We start from the raw sequence: 22,453 nt of genomic DNA on the forward strand, positions 1-22,453 counted from the left end.
GTGTGTGTGTGTGTGTGTGTGTGTGTGTGTGTGTGTGTGTGTGTGAGTGAGTGAGTGAGTGAGTGAGTGAGTGAGTGAGTGAGTGAGTGAGTGAGTGAGTGAGTGAGTGAGTGAGTGAGTGTGTGTGTGTGTGTGTGTGTGTGTGTGTGTGTGTGTGTGTGTGTGTGTGTGTGTGTGTGTCAGTGTGTGTGCACGTGCGTGCGTGTGTGTGTTTAAGAGAATAGCGTGATTTAAAAAAATAAATAAAGTAGCCCAATAGAGCGGGAAAAACCGCCCAATCTGGCAACACGGCCTGAAAGTCCTCGAAAAGTAGTCCAATCCGGCGGGGAAAAACGCCCAATCTGGCAACACTGTTGAACGTCCTCACGCTGCCGCTTCAACGTAAATCAATGAGCCCAACTGAAAACGAAGCCGGTATGAAACTAAAACTGTGATTCTGAAGAAAGTTTAAATGATATCGACATTCTGTTTAGATATTAAAACTGTTGAAGTACCAGAGGTCGGCTCCACCGTCCTCTCTTTTGACTCCCATGTTAAAAAAAGATAGTATTTTAAAAGTATAATATCTTAAAAAGTATAACATATTTAAAAAATCTGAAAAGAAGATACCAAGCTATATGAACATTTTAAAATTTGAATGGAGTCTATAAGGGATAAGTTGAGGAAGGAGAGAGGTCCCAAAGTTTGTAGAGAATAATAAAGAGGAAAGATCGAAAGAAAGAACTAGAAATTGCATTTCCTGCAGAAAACGTGAGTGAATGCTGACGGCTGAATGAAAAGCGCAAAGCATTGCTTAAAATTAAGAAATCTAATATTAATAGAATATGAAAGTAGTAGTAGTAGTAGCTGAAGTAGTAGTAGAAGCTGAGGTATAAGTAGTAGTAGATGAAGTAGTAGTAGTAGTAGTAGCTGAATAAGTAGTAGTAGCTGAAGTAGTAGTAGAGGTAGCTGGAGTAGTAGTAGCTGAAGTAGTAGTAGGAGCTGAAGTACTTGTTGTAGCTGAAGTAATAGTAGTAGTAGCTGAAGTAGTAGTAGCTGAAGTAGTAGGTAGTAGAGCTTAGCTCGGACCCGATTTCAACCCGACATTATTTTTAAATATATGTAACTTTGTACACATTTGTTACTAGGCCTACTCTGCTAAATATATATGCAAGGGATAATGTATAGAACGCCGGTCATTATCGGGAAAATAAGCCCAGACAGGGCGAACAGTAGGTACACGACGCGCAGCGAAGGTGTCTTGCTTTGCCCTGAAGGGGCTTATTTTCGATAATGACCGGCGACGTTCTATTCATCCCACTTATTACACGGCTACTTGCCAAAACGAAAAAATAACTTCACATGGTGTGTCTTTTTACAATTTATTTGTTACCAGCATTCGTAGTGTTGATCAGCAGAGAAATAATTTGTCCGCAAAGACGGTGACGTCGCTTAGCAACGGAAGACGCTGGGGTTGACAAGTCACCGGACTACTACCCATGCAAGTGAACGGAGCGTTCCACGGCATTGAGAAGACCCGTGTAATAAAGGCCTATAATATTTCTGTTTATGGCATAGATTTCTCCTCAGATTAGGCCAATAAACCAATGATAAAAAAATATAAATAAAAATCGTCGATCAAAGGCCCGGCCCGGCCCGGCTCGAGGATAGTGGTTGGAAATATCGGCCCGACCCAGCCCGCGGGTCAGGTTCGGGCTCGGGCAGAGAATCTAAACTCTAGTAGGTAGTAGCTGAAGTAGTAGAAGTAGTAGCTGAAGTAGTAGTAGAAGCTGAAGTAATAGTAGTAGCTGAAGTAGTAGTAGAAGCTAAAGTAGTAGCTGAAGCAGTGTTTCCGCTAGAAGAAATTGGTGCCGGTCATGTGACCGGGAAGGTTTCATTTTACCGGTCAAATTGGAAAAAAATTGGTCGGATATTATCTGTGTTTATTGCACTTAAAAATAGGCAGGCTATATAAAGAAGAAGAAGTGTGTGATCATATTTTGATTCGCCATGGTTTTTAAATACCGGTACTCCGCAAAGCTTGCTGCCGGCTTTCCCTAGCTTGCCGCCGTTTAGTTCATAAACCTACGGTAGTCTATAGCGATCAATTTGAGCGAGTGCACGAAATGTAACAACTTATTTATTTTATCACACAGGCTACGCTACAATCAAAACACTCATTGTTTTACATGAATTGGCTAAACAAATGACCACTGCAGCATATTTAAACACAATTCAAATTAACACATTCAAAAATATTTCTGCTCAATTTAAAAGGTTGAATCTCCTCGTGACTGAATGTTTGTATACAGCGCGCATTCTGTATGCGCGCAGGGTTGATGCGCTCCACTTTTTTCTGTGGAGAACCAGCGCCTTGAATGTTCCGCATAAAATGAAACCGGGTCGTTTTCGCCCGTTTCGGCTCCGTGTGGACGGGGCCTTATTTCCAATCAGTCATTCTGACCGGAGACGTTTAGAATTTTCGGTCCTCCTCATTTTTTTCCGGTCGAAGACCGGTAATTACCGGACAACGGGAACTCTGAGCTGAAGTAGTAGGTAGTAGCTGAAGTAGTAGAAATAGCTGAAGTAGTAGGTAGTAGCTGAAGTAGTAGTAGTAGTAGCAGAAGTAGTAGCTGAAGTAGTTGTAGTAGCAGCTGAAGTATAAGTAGTAGCAGCTGAAGAAGTAGTAGTAGCTAAAGTATAAGTAGTAGTAGCTGAAGTAGTCATAGTAGCTGAAGTAGTAGTAGTAGTAGTAGCTGAAGTAGTAGTAGCTGAAGTATAAGTAGTAGCTGAATAAGTAGTAGTAGCTAAAGTAGTCGTAGTAGCTGAAGTAGTAGTAGTAGTAGCTGAAGTAGTAGTAGTAGTAGCTGAAGTAGTAGTAGTAGTAGTAGCTGAAGTAGTAGGTAGTTGCTGAAGTAGTATAGTAGCTGAAGTAGTAGTAGTAGCTGAAGTAGTAGTAGTAATGTAGTAGTTGTATTGGTAGGGGTAGTAGTAATGGTAGTATAGTATTGGTAGGAGTAGTAATGGTAGTAGTAGTATTGGTAGGAGTAGTAGTAGTAGTAGTGCTAGGAGTAGTCGTAGGCATTAGAAATGTTGAATAGCTTAAGTGAGAGATTTGAACCGAGTTCAAAATGTTAAAATCGAATTGGAATAAAGCTGTGTGTGTGTTTGTGTGTGACTGTGTGTGTGTGTGTGTGTGTGTGTGTGTGTGGTGTGTGTGCCTGAACGTCCTCACGTTCTGACGTCAACGGAAATTAAAGAGAGCAACTGAAAACTATGCCGGTTTGAAACTCAAACTGTGATTCTGAAAAAAGTATAAATGCTATCGAAATGTCGTTTGGATAGTATTGAAGATAAAAATGTGTAAATATTTGTAATGGTTTGAACGATGGTAAACGGTTGAAATTTGACAGAGTTACGATGTCCTGAGTAATTTAAGTCTCAGAATGGGCATACGGCTTCAATGGGACCAACTCTAGAATATGACGGTTTGAAACTAAAACTGTGATTCTGAATGTAGTATAAATGATATCGAAATTCCGTTTGGTGTGTGTAGCCGAGCGTTCTGGGTTCAACTATACTGTACTAATTATTATACAAAACAAAGAACGGGACCAGAGACGAGGTAGTGCGTTCAGCAGCCAACTCCAAGAGAGTCTAGCTGCAGACATCCACCCACACGCTCCAGACATCCACCCCACACGCACTTCCGCTGCAGACAGAAACATCCACCCACACGCCGGAAATCGGATAATAAAAAATAAAAATCGGAAAATAAAATAAAAATCGGGCGTTACGGAATGTGTTTACATAAATGAACGGGCGTTAAGTAATGTGTTTACATAAATGAACGAAATAAATTAAGTTATAAAATCGGATAAACGCTTCCGGTTTTGGACAGAAGACCTGACACTCGCTGTTGACTTTAAGCTGGAGCTTATGGCTCTTCTCTTTCTGTAAATACACACACCTTATTCAGAATTCCCTCTGTGTTATACTGCAATCATCTCAATTTAATATTTGATAGGACACAAACTGATACTCGTATTGTAAAGCTGAAGGGCATCAGAGATTGAGGCTAATAATTATTTTAAATACTATGTATGAGTGGACAGGAATAGTTAGAACAATTCCCCTTTAGCTTCACCTTTTCTGACATATTTATATTAGGTCTAGCTATGTTACATTCTGTTGTCTTAATATCATAAGGTTCGACTGCATTCCAATATAATTTATCATATGTTATTAGCACTTTTGCATTCCTAAATTCTTACTCTGAACCATCATTCATTTAATATCTGGCTCTAATTGTCTATAATATTGTCTTACCTTGTGCTGCTGGACCACCTTATTTGCCCATATTTAAATACGACAAACTCAAGTCTGTGTTTTAACTTAGCTCTGTGTGTTACCAAAGTGAATAAGTAAAGTCATACAAAAAATCGATACATTGTAAACGTTATAACACTTTATTAAGAACACTCAACAGATAACTGAACTCAGAACCTCAACACACACACACACACACACACACACACACACACACACACACACACACACACACACACACACACACACACACACACACACACACACACACACACACACACACACACAGCAATGTCACTGGCTGTCCACCCAGCGACCCAGAAACATGGCGTTGACCCGAAGATCCTCCTCAGCTGCCATGTTAAGGAAGACCTCCATGTCTTCCTGAAAATCAAATGTGAAGAGCAGGGGATACTTTTCTTCTTCATCAGTTGAAGAACGTATCCTTTCCAGGAGCTCCTGCTGTTCTTTTGCGTCCATATTCGGAAATGCGGGCTCGACCACCTTCCCCCTGAGCAAACCTGCATTCTGACGCAGCCAGGAAACTCCAGCCACAATGTTGTCAAGTGGCCCCTGTTTAATGGAAAATGAAATGCCACCAAGTTGGAATCATTTTATATTCAATTATATTATTTTTGCAACCAGTTAGTTACTTAAACTAAGACTTGGAACTGTAAGGTTCTACACCCCGGACTGCAGACAAGCCCATCCAGATAATAACACATCAAATTAGACAACAACGGCACTGTGGTGGGAAACATAACTGGAGGGGGTAAGTCTGTCTACAGAGAGGAGGACCTGAAACTGTTGAACACTGAGTGAGTTGAACACCAGATATTTTGTCCTCTTTAAATACTTAAAATAATGAAAGACCATCACACCTAGGAGGATGGCACATTCTTTACAAAAGATTATTGTCATGACTGAATGGTGGAAGATTCAGGGAAATTATCATTGATCTTTGTGTCTAAGATCAATGCAGGCAAAAGATAGAGGAAAATAAGTCAGTGACTTATAAAAGTAAGCAGACAAACATTCATAAATATTGTCTACAGACATATACACATACATTCTTATATTCTTTCTACACACATACATATATCACCTTTAAATGTAATGGAATGTTTTATGTGGGATTCCAGGTGGCACTGAAGCTTCGTGTTTACGGTTGGTTTAAAAGTTGGGATTGGGGGCAGTGGAAAAGTGTGCAGCAAGTTGTGCAGCGTTTGACTTCTGGCTTGACTCCCTAAAAATCGAGTGATGCATCTACAAAAGACAGATTTTTTTTTTACAATTGATGTTGTAATTGTATGAATGAAATGAAATGAAATGAAATGAGGCATTTATATCCCGCACATATGATTAGCAAGCCAACACAAGGAAGGCAGCTAACCATGTCAGAGCGGCTGGCTGTGAAATGTGCACAAAATGTGGTGTAGACTTTCAAGTTGGTAAGAAACTGATATTACCGTGACATCATTATATTTATAAAGAAAAATGGAAATGGTTTTAGAACTGGTTATATAAAAGATTCTTCAACATTCTCTTAAAACATTTGGTATTATTAATGCATCTTATTTCTAGAGGTAGAGAGTTCCATGCAACTGGTGCGTAATTAGAGAATCTCCTGGCATCTACTTTCGTCTTTGCCGTTCTGGATATCTTCAGCTTGAAGTTGTCACCTGGTATCTTCGATCTGGTGTTGCAAGTGTCTGATGCTACCTCCATCTCAACAAGTTCTTTAAGGTAGCAAGGTGCATTACCATGAACTGTTTTGTGGGTCAGTAGACAGACCTTGAAGAAAATCCTCTGATCTATTGGGATTTATTTATTGTAGAAAAAATTAAGATCAAAGACGATAAATTCTCACAGCACAGCAAACTATTTAAAGGCCGGTAATTCAGTAGTGGTTGTAGTCTAGACGAAAAAGGCTGAAATAGAAAAACTTAACATTTATTAGGGGTGTGCAGCACCCCTAATAAATGTGGTGCTGCACACCACATTTATTGTGGTGTGCAGCACCATTGTCCCTTCAGACAAACCCTCCAACCAACCACCGGACATAGAATGCCTTACACACACTACACTTGCCCAAAACTGCCAATACACATATATAGGTACTAGTGTTCACATATCATATTTTACAGTATCTCTAAGCACAATCAGAAAAATGTATTTAATAAAAATAAGAAACTTAAGCCCTAAGAGCTTGAACTACAGAGCTGCATACAGTCCGAACAGTCTGCCATCGTCCAGTGACATCTTGTCTAGCTATGGCGTAAAGGAGCCTGTTAACCGGTCGAACAACACGACCCAGACGCGTAGTGCGATGTGGTGCAGACTCAGGCAGTACAGTGTGTGCAGCATCACTCACAGAAACAGAAGTAACCACTGACAAAACGGTGTGATCGTCACTAACAGTCGAGGCGTCAGCCTTAGCAACAGCATCATCAGAGTATGAGTCTTGGACCTGGTCAGTCAACACGTCGTCAGTCAGGTCAGCAAATGACTCCCGGGCACTCCCTTCAGGAGGCTGTTGACTCGGTGTGTTCAGGTGACTGACCCATTCCCTGGTCCTCACCCCAGATGCAGGTATGATATCCGAGTAATTTTCAAGTCCCTGGATGCTCACAAAACTGTGCACATCATCAACTGCAGATTGAGACCCATCCGGCTGACAAAACACTTGAACCTGAGTGTGGTCGGATGTAGCCTGACCCGAAGCCATGGAATGGACAGAGACAGAAGATGGGACAGAGGAGTAGTATGGGACTTTCGCACACCAGATAAGCGTAGAAGTTCAGCGATCAACTCGCTTTCAAAGTTTGCACCCTGGTCACTGTGAATCCTCTCAGGGAATCCATAGACACAGAAATACTTCTCCCAGAGAACTTTTGCTACTTGTTTGGCTGATTGATCCCTGCAGGCAAAGGCCTGAGCCAGTCTGGTAAAATGATCGGTCATTACTAAAACATCCACAGATTTGTTGTGCGAATCTTCAGCTGACCAGAAATCAATGCAAACAAGTTGCAGTGGGCGGGAAGTGACAATACTTTCGAGAGGAGCTCTTCCTGCAGGCTCGGCCATCTTACTCACTATACAACGCTGACAGTGACGAACGTACTCCCTCACATCCCTGTCCATGTGCAGCCAAAATAATCTCTGTCTGGCGATGCTCAGGGTCCTTGACTGACCCTGATGACCCGCACTGTCATGGACTCCTTTCAAGACTTTAGTCTTCAGGCAATCAGGGACAACAAACTGATGGCGTCTTGTCTTTGAAATCTGATCATGTGACACTCTGTATAAGACATCATCACTCAGAACAAACTTTCCCCAGTGTTTCAGCAACCTCAGAACTTGACCCTCCTCCTGTGCCCTTTCACGTCTGGATGGTCTCCGAGACCTCTCCACATAAAAATGTATACGAGACAAGGTCTTATCCTTAGACTGAGCATCTCTTAAATCTTCAACCGAGAAGACAGGCAGGCTGGACAAACTGTCAGGAATGAGCTGGGGTAGATGACCCACAAGGGCCGTCGCACGAGTCCTAGCACCAGAGGCCCATTCAGTGTGTGACTGGATAACAGCAGCGACTTCCTGCTTGGACAATGACTGAGCTGATGTGTGAAGGGACTGGGCATTTGTGGCTAAAAGACATGTTAGCTTCTCCGCCATTACAGACTGGTTGGTGGATTCTCTGAAGGTCTGTTGAACGGCTGTGTCAGACACAACAGCGGCTTCTCCGGCGAGTTCATGAAGTGGTTCACTGACCTGTGGTCTGTGACCGACACTTTTGCAAAAAGGGACACGGCTGAGAGCGTCAGCCTCAATGTTACGTGGGCCTGGCACATATTTGATGTCAAAATTGTAATTTTGACACCCATCGCTGCTCACAACAGTCAAGTTTAGGCTTAGTCATAATATGTGTCAGTGGATTATTGTCAGTCCACACAGTAAAGTCGTGGCCCTTCAACCAGTGGCTAAACTTGTCGCATACTGACCACTTCAGTGCAAGAAACTCTAATCGATGGGCCGGATAGTTCTTTTGTGACCGAGTTAAGGACTTGCTAGCAAATGCAATTGGTCTAGCCACTGAGTCACCCTCACGCACCTGTGATAAAACGGCCCCAAGGCCATCCAATGAGGCATCTGTAGACAGCAAAAATGGTTGACTAAAATCTGGATGAGCCAAAACAACAGAATTGATGAGGGTCTGTTTGAGTTCAGCAAATGCCCGGTCATGGTCTGCAGTCCAGTCGGTTGATTTTAGTCTGCGGCTCACTACAGCACACTTAGACTTTCGGCCTTTCTTCTGTTTCTGACCAGCCAACAGTGAGAACAGGGGTTTCGCAAGTGCTGAGTACCCCGGAATGAAGTGCTGATAAAAGTTTAGCATACCGAGAAAGGATCGTGTACGTTTCTCAGATGGTGTCACTCCATCAGCTTCCATCAAGTCATTCACAGTCATACTGCTTATGCTCTCAACTTTGCCCGGGTCAGTCGAAACGCCATGCTCGTCAACAATGTGACCAAGGAATTTGACAGACTTCCTCAGAAAGTAGCATTTCTTAGGCGCCAGTTTCAAGTTGTGGGCATGGAGTCTGTTGAACACCATTTCAAGACGTTCAAGAGCAACTCTTTCATCAGGAGCAAACACCAAGATATCATCTAAATAGCACAGCAGACTTAGATAATTTTGATCACCAAAGATGGAAGTCATCATTCTCATGAAACTCCCTGGACTGTTACAGAGCCCCTGTGGCAGCCTGTTGTATTCGTAAAGCCCCATAGGTGTAGTGAATGCTGAATACTTCCTGTCATCCTCATGTAAGGGCATGTTATAAAAACCTGAAGTCAAGTCCATTGTGCTGAACAGCGAATTTCCACCAAGTGCTGCCAAGCAATCGGCCTGATGTGGCAGAGGGTGAGCGTCCTTCAAAGTCCTCTTGTTCAGCCACCTGAAGTCAGTACACACACGCAAATCACCATTCTTTTTCCAGATAAGGACTAACGGTGAGGCATACTCACTTGCCGACTTTCGAATGATCTCTTTTTCTTCCATTTCACTTAAGACTTGACGTAGTTTTTGGTACTGGCTCGGTGGCACACGTCTGAAAGGAAGTCTGAATGGCTTTTGGTCAATCAAGTGGATTCTGTGAACAAACTCTTCTGCTTTGCCGCAGTCAAGGTGGTTGCGTGAGAAGACATCCTGGTAGCGAACAATAAGGTCGGACAACTTGTCTTTACAGTCAGATGACGCATCACACAAGCCGACGTCAAGCTCACTCAGGCCAATGGACTCTAGCACACCAGCACATCCCACATCAGGACAGACAGGGCAAGCAGGCACGGTGGAAGTGCTCTGATGACAACTGACCAAGTCTAAATCTTCCAATGCGACACAAGGCACCAGGTCAGCAAGCTTAGCGTTACGTCTCAAAAACAAAGGCTTATCAGAGACATTCATCACTTTCAAGGGTACCCACCCATCTGCCCATAAAGGTGTGACTATTCTGGCGACCATGAGCCCCTTGGGTGCAGACCGTGCTGATGTAGGCTCTGTCATCACTGCACTACCAGGAGACACGCGTGTGGTTTTTGGCAGCTTTCCCCATAGGAGGTATTCACAGCCGGGTTGAAGGAAAGTGGCTGAGTTGCAACGCACTGCGCCTATCTTCTCGGGCATTTCACCATCTCCCCATCTATGCAAGCCAGCAAGCATTGAAAGAAATCGTTCAGTTTCAGTGTCTGTAGATGACGGCGCAGAAACTGCTGTCCAGTATGTACTACACTTCTTTGACTCACGCAGTATGTGTTTGATCACATTGGTTCCAATAATTAAGTCATCATGTTGTCCTTCAACCACGATCGTGGGCACAATCATTTTGCAGTCATTAACTTCCATGTTAATGTTGAAGGCCGACTTCGGGTGCACTCGTCGACCTGCAACACCAATGAGAGTCACATCTGTGGAAAACCTCTCTGCTTCACACACTGCCCCAGCAGAGAGCAGGTTACGCATAGCAGTATCACTGACTGTACATGCCATCGAGCCACTATCCAGCATACCGCCGATAGTCACTTTGCCCCCAACCTTCACTGGTACATAAAATAAGCTGTCACTGCCACCCACATTTTGAGTGTTTTGATACACAGTGTTTGTCATTTTAAATTGAGAGAAATCGTCAAAATTCAAAGCCGAACCGAAATTATCGGTGTCTAGCGAGTGGGAGGATTCCGTATGACCTGTATTACCTCCCTCTGGACACAGGTCAGCTAGTTTCCCGAAGCTGGGCTGAGTTCGGGCGGGGCAATGTTTGGGCAATCCTGCCTTGAGTGACCAGGGGCCAGACACTTGAAACAGAGATGGTCAGATCTGCAGTGAGACAAGGTAGAGTGATTAGCATCTCCATCTCTACATGGTGGCGAGCTGAAAAAGCTGGAGTGTTTCTGTCGACGCTCAGGATTAGGCGGTTCCACCCTGGCCAAGACTCTCTCAAGCATGCTCATCATGCGGCCCAGGACTCCATCATCTTGCCGCTGAGCACTCAGTGGTGGCAAGACATGTTGCGGGCGCTGAACGTGCTGTGGCGGCAGAATGCGCTGCGGACGCTGGACGTGTTGCTGGACACAAGCAGAATCCGGGCAGGAGTTGTGAGTCTGCATCAAAGACGTGGCATGAGAAAAAGTCGACTGGGGGTCCATACCACGCGAATCCGAGTGCGCAAAGGCGTTTGAACCATTGTCTAGCACAGCTGCAGGGTGACTTTTCAGCTGTGGGAAACTCTGAGACGTTGCAGACACACCCCATTCCCTTTGATATTCATCTACCCTGAGCTGGATGTCTCTAGAAGTCCACTCACTGACGGGCTTGCATTTAAAAATGGAGGAAAGCTGCGGATCAGGACAGTGTTTTGCAAACATCTGTGCCACCTCCCCACAAATGTTCTCCATTTTCCTACCCTGACGGTGCAGTCCCTCATCAGCTGTGTCTGCGGCTTTGTTTAGTCTGATCCAATAGTCGACTGGATTCTCTTTTGGCTTGGGCAATGTGGTGTAAAAGTCTTGCAATGGAAGTGACGATGAAGACTGACTGAAGTAACGCATTAGAATGTCATATATGAGATCTGGGTCCTTCTTCACATCAAGTGTGTCATCACTCCTCAGCGCTATTTGGACCACGTCTCTTGCCTTTCCCAAAAGCCTTCCCTGTATCTCATCTGCCTGTTCAGCTGTTGTGTAAGACTGCTTCCTAAGGTGAGCTTTTGTCATGGCAATCCATTCCCGAACAGAGTACTTGTCAGGACCATCGCCCCTAAAAGTCACAGGTTCACGTTCAGTCTTGGCATGAACTACTACTGGCGTTGTGTTCTGTTGTGTAGGGCCTTGAGTCGGAACAGTCACTGGTCTGTCAGTCAAAGGTGTGTCATGTGCATTAGTACAATTAGCAAGTCCCGAAGAAAAAAATCTAGCCGCAATAGAGTTACCTATTTGCTCTCCCAGTTGGCCTACCATATCAGTCAGGTGTTGTATGACAACGTTGTCATCCACTGGAGTAGAAGTACGCACATCCTCCCTCAAAAACTGTTCATTAGGAGACCAGCCCGGGCTAAAACTGTGCCCTCTGCCCCTAACAATTTTCTGAAGACCACCCACACTCCCACTTCCATATCCACTAGACAATGCGTCACCCTCCCCACCTTTAACATGAAGACCCCTTCCCCTACTCATGGAGAAGCCTTTAAACTCATTGGCCCGACCACTATTTCCCTCAGCCATGCTACCTCAAGTGATACAATATCAGAAATTGAAATAATTAGAAAAAAAATGAAATTACTAATGCAGAATATCACTGTCACACTAGGCCTACCTAAAAAAAAAGTATTGCCACTACACTGCGATCCAAACGACTAAGGACATATATTAGAAATGCAGTGTTAAAGTACCCCCTAGTGGTCATACGGAATCACCAAACAATTCACGATGCACGTTCCAGGAACACAGCGCAGTGCAGCACCCTCGGCGATCTGCTTGCGGAGCTGATCCAGAAGATCCAGGAGAAGTCACGGCACCAGTGTAACGACCCTCATTTCCAGGCATCCATGAATAAAGATTCAGAGACCGGGATTCCTCCGTAACATTTAATCCTGCATTCACAATATAACAAATCCCAATGTGACTGCGTGAATCGCCAACAGGGTTTCCCTAGTTCTCAGGAACGGGTCAACACACTGGATGACGCAGTCATTTCACCTACATACATACACATTACATCAACAACATTCTCAAGCTATTTACATTAGGAAATTATCACGTACCTGCATTCACAATTATAACAAATCCCAATGTGACTGCGTGAATCTAGAATAGCAAAAACCAAAGGAGAACAATGCTCTCCATCACAGACATACAGCATGTGTTTGCCGCCAAAACCACAAAGTAAATCATAAAGCCTGTTAACACCATACTTAACTTAGAAACGCTATATACATATTGAATGCGGTACAACATATTAACATGTAAAATAACAATGGCATGTTAATATTATAATTTTGTGAGAATTCAAATTTCCAACTTTCTTTTTTAACTCTGTTACACTCCCAACACATCTACAAATCTCTAAAATCGTTTAATAAGACCGACTATAGGCTACACAACGTTTACAAAAAACATTTGCCTATCTTGCAAAAATGACACCTAGCTAGCGTTTGCCACCGTCAGTGTGGAATAAAACAACAAATGCTTCATATTGGTGTAACGTTCTGTTATTTGTTTGATGAAAAAATCTAAACTTAATGAAACTAATAGATCGGTAAAGAAATGGAAGTCTTGTGCATTTATAATTGTATCGCTGTGTTTTGAATAGTCACCTACCATAACCTCCAAGTGCAGCTGAGCCGAACGTCACATCTTCGTGGCGTGCAGTGAGTCCCGTTGTTACACCGAATTCTGCGACCCACCGAAAAGTGTGACCCGAGGGGGCGCTGTTGAATAATGTGCAACTCGCGCTCCAGACATCCACCAGCACGCAATTTCCGCCGTGTGGGTGGATGTTTCATGGATGTTTCTGTCTGCAGCGGAAGTGCGTGTGGGTGGATGTCTGGAGCGTGTGGGTGGATGTCTGCAGCCAGACCCCTCTCGCCAACTCTGCTTCACTTTAATCACCCCTCCCCCACACCACACATCACCCGTAACCTTCCCCGAACTTCCCCCTTACGGCAACTCACGAGGGACACACCTCCTTTTCCAGACTAAACGCAGAACAGTCTGATACACACGTCCCCTCCTCAATAAGAAACGTCCACGTTTCACCTGAACAAAACAAAAAAAAACATGGGGAAAATATCCCCCCAAATTCCCATCACCTGTAACCCCAACATAACTACAATATAGGCAACACAAATAATCAGAACATACATCAAACACCTGAATTCCAAATCCTCTAAGCAGTGGTTAAGCGCAAACTATACAGTCACCCTGTAACCAGTGACCCAAACACACAACCAATGCTGTCAAACATTTGTGCAACACCTTGAGGCTATACACATAAACCTAACCTGAAACAAAATTAACAAAATCAAAACATAAACCCATTTGTTTTCACCATACATTTCACCTTTTCATCAATTCCAATCTTTTTATTTTTATTTATTTTTTATTATTATCCAGCAAGCTTCCACTGCATTGCCAAATCCAGAACACAATGGGCCCTATCTTGCATCCGGCGCAAGTGACTTAGTCACTGGCGCATGTGTCGTTGCTAGTTTACAACTGGCGCAGAGCGTTCTTTTCCCACCACCGCCACTCGCCGGTAAATTAGGGATTGATCATGCGCCCCAAGGGGCGGTTCGGCGGAAGGAGGAGGCGTGTTCTGGCGCAAACGGTATTTTGCCGTTTCTGAATACCATTGCGCTACTGACCAGGAAATACCTGGTTTAAAGTCAGTGGCGCGTTGTTCAGATGCTATTTCATCACGGAAGGACGCAGGGATAACGATCTGATACAGAACTCTCCACTCATCTTGCGCTGAGGCCGTAAGAGGCCTCCACTTGCGCATTAAGACTCCATCTCTAAGGAAATAGCCATGAGGCGACTGCTCAGTGTCCTCATCGGACATAACTTCAGAAAAGAGCGTCGCAAGAGAGGGGTCATTTAACCTGGGCGGTCATTCAACCTGCGGTCATTGCTGACCGCAATTCAGCTCCACCACCACTGAGTGAATAGACAGGAACTTGCTCTGTTTGTGCCCCGTCTGCAGGCGGAGAGTGGTCAGACACCTCCACTGAGTCCACGGCGCAAAGCCAGGCTGAAGGAGCATATGGCTCGACAAAATATGGAGACACGGGTCGGCGGGACAGAGCGTCCGCATTTTTGTGGCGGGCGCCATCCTTGTGGACCATGACCCAGTCAAGCGGGTCCAACTCCAGCACCCACCTACACCTCCGTCCAGTAGGGTCATTATCAATGGCCATGCGCCTAAGGCCCAGCAGAGGGCGATGGTCAGTGATGATGCAGAACGTGGATAGTCCCACATAGTGTTTGAACTCACGGACTGCCCACACCACAGCTCAGTTCCCTGTCGAAGGTGGACCATCTCTTCTGTGTGTGTGTGAGGTCCTGGCTTGCGTAGGCAATCACCTTCTCACTTAGTCTCGTCTTTAGAGGCATCGGTGTACACCTTGAAAGGAAGTGCAAAGTTAGGTAGCGTAACTACCGGAGAAGATGTAAGCACTTGCCTGAGGTAGGTGAACGCCGCCTCACACTCAGCCGACCACTCAAAGGGCACATTCTTCCCTGCCAGCCGGTTCAGTGGTGCAGCGTGCTGGGAGAAATTACGCACAAATCTCCTATAATAGGAGCATAGACCCACAAAGGCCCTGACCTCTGACAGGGTGCGGGGGGTTGGCCAAGTTCTCACCTTATCAGTGTTCTGCGGGTCTGGTTGGAGACCATCCCTGGAGACCACGTGGCCCAAGAACACGACATGGTCCCTGGCAAAGTGGCATTTCTTGGAATTCAACTTCAGGCCCGCCAGCTGGATCCTAGAAAGGACTTCATCGAAATGAAGGAGATGGTCTGAGAATGTACGGCTGTAAATCAGTATATCATCCAGATATACCACACAAATGTGCCATGGCAGGCCCCTCAGAATGAGCTCCATCATTCGTTGAAACGTGGCTGGAGAATTGGTCAGACCCATAGGCATAGCCCGCCACTGATACAGGCCCCGGCCGGTCGTGAAAGCTGTCTTCTTGCGATCCTCCTCAGCCATTTCTACCTGCCAGTAGCCATTCGAAAAGTCAAGCGTGCTGAACCAGGCCGAGCCAGCTAGAGCATCCAGGCTATCATCCACTCGCGGAAGGGGGTGTGAGTCTTTGATCGTCACTGCATTCAGCCGACGATAATCAATGCAGAACCTCCACTGTCCCCCTTTCTTCCTCACAAGCACCACTGGAGATGCCCAGGGGCTACAACTCTCCTCCACAACTCCATCAGCCAGCAGTTCAGCCACCTGACGTTCAATCTCTGTCCGTTTCCCAGGTGCTGCACGATAAGCACGCTGCTTCACAGGGGGGTGATCCCCAGTCCTTATATGGTGTTTGATCAGTGTGCACCTGCCCGTGTTTCTGTCGCCCAGGTTAAAAACATCAGTGAACCTCTGCAGCAACTCAGCTAGCTTGGCCCTCTGCTCAGCCGTAACAGGAGACTCCTCCAAGGAGACAGGGCCTGCAGCAGCAGCATGATTGTCGGCGACACGAGGCGGCACTAAAATGTCTCTCTTTTCGACTGGGTAAAACTCACCCAGGTGTAGACCCTGCCTGAGTTCAACCGCCTCCCCTGTGGGATTGAGGATGCGGGCTGAAGTCACACCATTTCTCACACTGCTCACTGAATGTTAGGCTCCAGATATCCCTCGAAGTCTGCAGCAGGTTGACTAGCTCCAGCAGGAGTGAGAATGTTCACTGGCACCAGAGCCTCACTCAGCGAAGGAATGGTCATGACGTCAGCGAGGGATACGTTACAACAACTTGGGACCAACTCTCCATCCTGAAGCAGGGGAACAGAAACGTCCCGTTGGGCCTCGACACCAGCTACCGGCCGTTTCCCTGATGGCCGTTGTCAGCATCCTGCTGTCGTGGCAGGAAGTGCACGCCGCGTCGCCTGGGCTCTTCCTCACGTCGCCTGGGCTCGTCCTCACGTCGCCTGGGCTTGTCCTCACGTCGGGCACGCCAGTTCGGGCTAGGGCTTCTACCCCCAGGCGGCCTGGAGGGCATCCCAGACGGATCTGAACGATAGCCACGAGACGGAAAACCCCCCTGGCGCGGGGACCGCCCAGGCTCGGGGGAGCGGCCACGGTGTTCCTCACGAGAGCCTCTCAATGGGCAGCCCCACTCGCCACAGGTACAGTTACAGCCTCCTCCTGAGGGCGAGCGAAACCTTCGCCCCCTTGTGTCAGCATCCCCCGCCCTCAGTCTCCGATTTTCCTCACAAAGTTCTTTCATTCCCACTCTCATGGTGTGCATGTCATCTGTTAGCTTCTCAACAGCTCTCTGGAGACCATCAGAGACCGACACGGACTGTACAGATGGGCCCCCACCACCGTAGGCAGCAGCAGCAGTACTCACGTAGTCTCTCTGTAGGGTCATTCTGGCGTTCTCACATCGCTCCGCCACGTGTAAAGCCTCCTCCAGGTCCGTGGCGCCCATCTCCAAACACTTGGCCTTCAACGCCGGGTCAAGACCAGCCAGGAAGCGCCGAAACTTCTCCTCCCTCTGTGCAACACCACCATGCCTCTGTGACCAGCCGGCTCACATCAGCAGCGTACACCTCCAGGCTTTCACCAGAAGCACGCACCCGGGCTGACAGGCTTGCTCTGAATCGGTCCATTAACTGTCTCTGTCCAAACGCTGCTCCCAGCCTCTCTTTAATCGCAGCATAATCCGACTTGGTCGCATCAGGAAGACTGTCCCACAGCAGAAAAGCGGACTTGCCGAGGCGAGTAGGAAGAATCCTCACCAGCTCCTCCGTACAGCCGTGGCCGCCCCCTGCCGTGGCGCCGACGGCCACCTCCAACTGCCTCGCCCAGCTGAGGAAACTCTGGCTCCCGTCCCCGGTAAAAGGAGCAGGCAGGTCGATCTTTACAGCTCCGCCCGGCGAGTATCTGCCCAGCATGCTTGCACTGGGTTTAAAAGGGTCCTCGTCTGCACTCCACATGTCAACCGTCTATCACGCACCACGTGAGGTCAGCCAGCTAGCTATACTGGGGCAGCTAAACTAATAACTAACTAAAACTAAAACTAACACCGACACGGCGCCGCAGCAGACAAAACGCACAACGAAACACAGACAGCGGTTCACAGAAGAACACCGCTGCCACCAAAGTCTGATCTGAAAGTTATTGGTAGCCAATGCAGAGAGGCGAGAATAGGTGTAATATGATCAAACTTTCTCGTTCAGCAGTCTAGCTGCCGCATTGTGTACCAGCTGTAGACTTTTTGTGGTACAGTTCGGTAATCCCGAGAACAGTGCATTGCAATAGTCCAGTCTTGAAGAAACAAAAGCATGAATCAGTGTCTCTGCATGCACTGCAGATAACATTGGTCTGATTCTTGCAATGTTTCTCAGATGGAAAAAGGCAATTCTAGTTATACTTCTTATATGTTGGTCAAAGCATAGTTGAGGGTCAAACAGGACACCAAGATTTTTGACGGACGCACTCTGTGGGATGGCGAAGCCATCCAACCACAGAGAGACATCCTCAAACTCTTCCCGGTCCCGCTTCGTGCCGATAATTATCAGCTCTGTCTTCCCAGTGTTAAGCTGTAGGAAATGTTGTGACATCCAGCCCTTCACAGCAGCCAGACAGGACTCAACCCTTTGAATCTGGGCCGAGTCCCCGGAATCTACAGGAATGTAGAGCTGGGTGTCATCCGCATAGCAATGGAAACTAATTCCGAAGCTGCGGATAACGTCGCCCAGGGGAAGCATGTAGATTGCAAAAAGTAATGGACCAAGGACCGACCCTTGTGGTACGCCAAAGTGTAATTTACAGTGCTTTGATTCTAAACCCTCATGAAGCACAAATTGGGTTCTATCTGTGAGGTACGATTCAAGCCAACCAAGAGCCGTACCCCCGAAACCAACATAGTGCTCAAGACGGTGAAGAAGAGTGATGTGGTCGATCTTATCGAACGCAGCGCTCAGGTCCAGCAGCACAAGCATTGAGCTTGTATTTTTATCCAAAGCAAGAAGGATGTCATTTACAACTCTTGTAATAGCAGTTTCAGTTGAGTGGAAATGGACTGGAAAGGTTTGAAGAGATTGTTCCTCGTCAGATAATCAACGATTTGCTTTGCTACAATCCTTTCCTGTACCTTGGACAGGAAGGGCAGATTCGATATAGGCCGATAGTTCCTGACAAATTCAGGATCTAGGCCAGGCTTTTTGAGTAGCGGTTTTAACACCGCAGCCTTGAAATTGGAAGGAACAATTCCTGTTGAAAACGAAAGATTCATAAGCGAGAGGATTGCAGGCCCCACCGTGGGAAGTTCCTTAAGAACCCTGGAAGGGAGAGGATCCAACATACAAGTTGTTGGCATTGATGCCTTTATCACCCTTTCAAGTTCCACCAAAGGAATTGCCTTGAACTCCAAGAGAGTTGCTTCAGAGTTCCTCATCCTACTTGGCAGGACCCCATCCTGCCCCACAGGATGTGCAGGACAAGCCGCACGACAAACGTCAATTTCCTCTCTAATTGATTAAATCTTATTCTCAAAGAAATCCATGAATTCACCTGCCACAATCGAGCAGCCTACGGTCTGAGTCTGTTTCTGAGTGAGACTCCTCACCGTGTCAAAAAGAAACTTAGGATTGTTTCTATTCAAGTTGATGATACTGGAAAAGTAGGCGTTCCTGGCAATAGTCAGCGCACCCTTATAGGTGAGCAGACTGTTATGCCATGCAAGATGAAAGACGAAGGTGTAAAGACTGTAACAGTGTGCATATCTGTTTAATGGTTAAACGAAGGTAAACGGTTGAAAATCGATTTAGTAACGTCTTAAACAGATTAAGTTCCAGAGGAGTCAATGGGAGGAACCCATGTTAAAAAAAAGTGGAAAAAGCTGAATAGTTTAAAAAGTTGAAAGAGTGACTGAATAATAGCCATCATGTCGTTAAAGAGCTGAACGTTTTAATAGTTGAATGGTTTCTGTAGCTGAAAGCATGGCGGAGGAGTTGAAGACCAAAAAACGGTGGAAGAAGAAGAATAAATAAAGATTTTAATATCTAGAGTGTGAATGCTACAGCATTCCCACTAATAAGGTTTCAATATCTAGAGTTTTAATGCTAAAGCATTCACACTAATAAAAATAAGAATAAGAACAATAACGATTTCAATATCTAGAGTTTGAATGCTACAGCATTCACACTAACTAGAATTGCAATCCCTGAAGATATCGCGGTATGAATGCTGAGGCTGAAATGATCCGCTACACTGATGAAGCTGAACGTTGAATAATCATTACACTGAATCTCGAAAATCTGTGGAACATTTTGAACGTAGAATGAAGTCTGTAGGATGAAGTATGAATGAGTTGAAGGGTTTTGAAGTCATACTGATGATGTCTGCTGACGCTGAAATGCTCCGCTACACTGCTGAAGCTGAAAGTTGAAGAATCATTTCACTGAATCAAGGAAATCTGCTGAAGATTTTGAATGCAGAATGAAGTCTGTAGGATGAAGTATGAATGAGTTGAAGGGTTTTGAAGTCCTGCTGCTAACGCCTGCTGACGCTGAAATGCTCTGCTACACTGCTGAAGCTGATGGTTGAATCATTACACTGAATCTAGGAAATCTGCTGAACATTTTGAATGCAGAATGAAGTCTGTAGAATGAAGTATGAATGAGTTGAAGGGTTTTGAAGTCATAGGCCTACTGCTAACGTCTGCTGACGCTGAAATGCACTGCTACACTGCTGAAGCTGATGGTTGAATCATTACACTGAATCTAGGATATCTGCTGAACATTTTGAATGCAGAATGAAGTCTGTAGAATGAAATATGAATGAGTTGAAGGGTTTTGAAGTCATACTGCCAACGCCTGCTGACGCTGAAATGCTCCGCTACACTGCTGCCTGAAGCTGATGGTTGAATCATTACACTGAGGCCCCGTCCACACGAAGCCGATTTCATCGCGAAACCGCAAAGGTCTTGTACGGTTCGGCCTTCCGTCCACACGAAGCCGGCGAATCCGCTGACCGAAACCGTAAACTTCTGAAACCACCCTCGGAGGTGGTTTCAAATCTACCCGGTTTCGTTTTGGATTCGTGTGGACGCCTGAAACCGACTGAAACCGTAAACCATGACGTCATCGCCCCACCCCTCGACCCTCTAGCCAATGACTGTTAAGCCCGCAGAGTCTCAGAACTCACAACAACAAAGATGATGGCGGACTACAGCCTTGTAATCGTTCTGCAGCAAAACGGGACTCTCTGAGGCTCCGTCCACACGAAGCCGATTTCATGGCGAAACCGCAAAGGTCTTGTACGGTTCGGCCTTCCGTCCACACGAAGCCGGCGAATCCGCTGACCGAAACCGCAAACTTCTGAAACCACCCTCGGAGGTGGTTTCAAATCTATCCGGTTACGTTTTGGTTTCGTGTGGACGCCTGAAACCGCCTGAAACCGCAAACCATGACGTCATCGCCCCACCCCTCGACCTCCTAGCCAATGGCTCTTAAGCCCGCGGAGTCTCAGAAATCACAACAAAAAAGATGATGGCGGACTACAAGCTTGTAATCGTTCTGCAGCATATCATGTCCCTTGTTGGGTTGCTAAGCCATTATTTATTGAGAATCTAGTTCGCCATCGTAGAAGAGCTGTTTGTTTGTGTTGTTAGTGGTTCGGGGGGCAGCCTTTATGCGCATGCTCGCCTCTTCTTCTTCTGGATTTGTGTACCAGAAGCAGCGCCCCTTATGGGCCTGGAATTTTTACTACAGCGTTTCTACAGATCTATCCGGTTTCGCTTGGCTTCGTCTTTACGGAGATACTTCGAAACCGGATAGATCGAAACCGTAACGGTTTCGCCCGTTTCGGCTTCGTGTGGACGGGGCCTAAATCGACGCCACTTCGACCTGGGCGGGACTTTACGTCCTACGTCACTCGCTATGGGTGTGCATGTGTGCGCATAGCCGTCACTCGCGATGGGTGTGCATGTGAGAAAGGTTTTGGCTTTAGTGTCTATGGGTTGGTAATAACGGTTCTGATGATTTTTCTGATGGAAAAGTGGTCTTTTATTTCCATAATCTTTGTTCAGTGAACGCATAAACCCGTTTGTTAGTTAGCAGTTAAACAAAATGCGATCTCTTTGTTTACAGTTACCAACGACCAACTGATGATTGGGGGTTCGATTCCCTAGTGATGCAAGGTTTTTTCTTTAATTTTGGACTGCACACACATCGCGAGTGCCGGATACTCGCACAATGTACACAGTACACATCACTGTCTTTACAATTTCTAGGCAACCAAAGTTTAAAGATTGTCAAGTGGTTAACTTTTGAATCGCATGTACTAAGACCTGATGGGTAGTGGTCAGAGAACAACTCATTAACGCGGGGATAAGGGGTTCGATTCCTTAATGAAGCTAGCTTTTTTCTTTAATATTGGACTGGATGTTTGTATGCCATTTTGCGTAACTTGTAGTTTATGATGAAGAAATGTTACTGGGGTTAAGGTTAGGGTAACGCTAAGGGTAAGACACAAAGTGTTTTTGTAACACAATATTTCTTACAATAACAAAGTCCAACGTTTTGATGACTCCAGTAGGAAACTTAAGATACCTAGAGAAATGCGTGAGTGCTCACAAAACATCAACAAGTCAGCAGTGTGGTACTGGGTGATCATTTCTGATATACAGTACAAAAGCTGAAACTATTAGCCAGGAGTGGGAAAGATGCAGACGCAGACGTGGGAAGCAATAAGACGCACCAACACACAGTTGCCTGTTGCAAAATGGTTCAGAGTTTAATATAAATAGTTAGGGTTAGCTGGTATGGCGTTATCTGGTATGGCTATAGTCTAATGTTAGCTTAGTTCGTGTTGTTTCGTCATGTTAATCGCTAGTAATAGTAAGTCATTTGTAGAAAT

General features: G+C 45.8%; 1 long non-coding RNA gene across 1 annotated transcript; it reads right to left on the minus strand.

Moving 5' to 3' along the window:
* Positions 1-4,079: 4,079 nt before the first annotated feature.
* On the minus strand, positions 4,080-5,568 carry LOC132459249 (uncharacterized). Its single transcript, XR_009526175.1, has 2 exons — positions 5,414-5,568; positions 4,080-4,881 (listed from the first exon to the last, which is right to left on the minus strand). It is a non-coding gene; the product is annotated as an uncharacterized LOC132459249 (long non-coding RNA).
* Between the last annotated feature and the right edge of the window lie 16,885 nt (positions 5,569-22,453).

This window comes from Gadus macrocephalus, chromosome 6 (assembly GCF_031168955.1).
Source record: "Gadus macrocephalus chromosome 6, ASM3116895v1".
Lineage (NCBI taxonomy): Eukaryota > Metazoa > Chordata > Actinopteri > Gadiformes > Gadidae > Gadus > Gadus macrocephalus.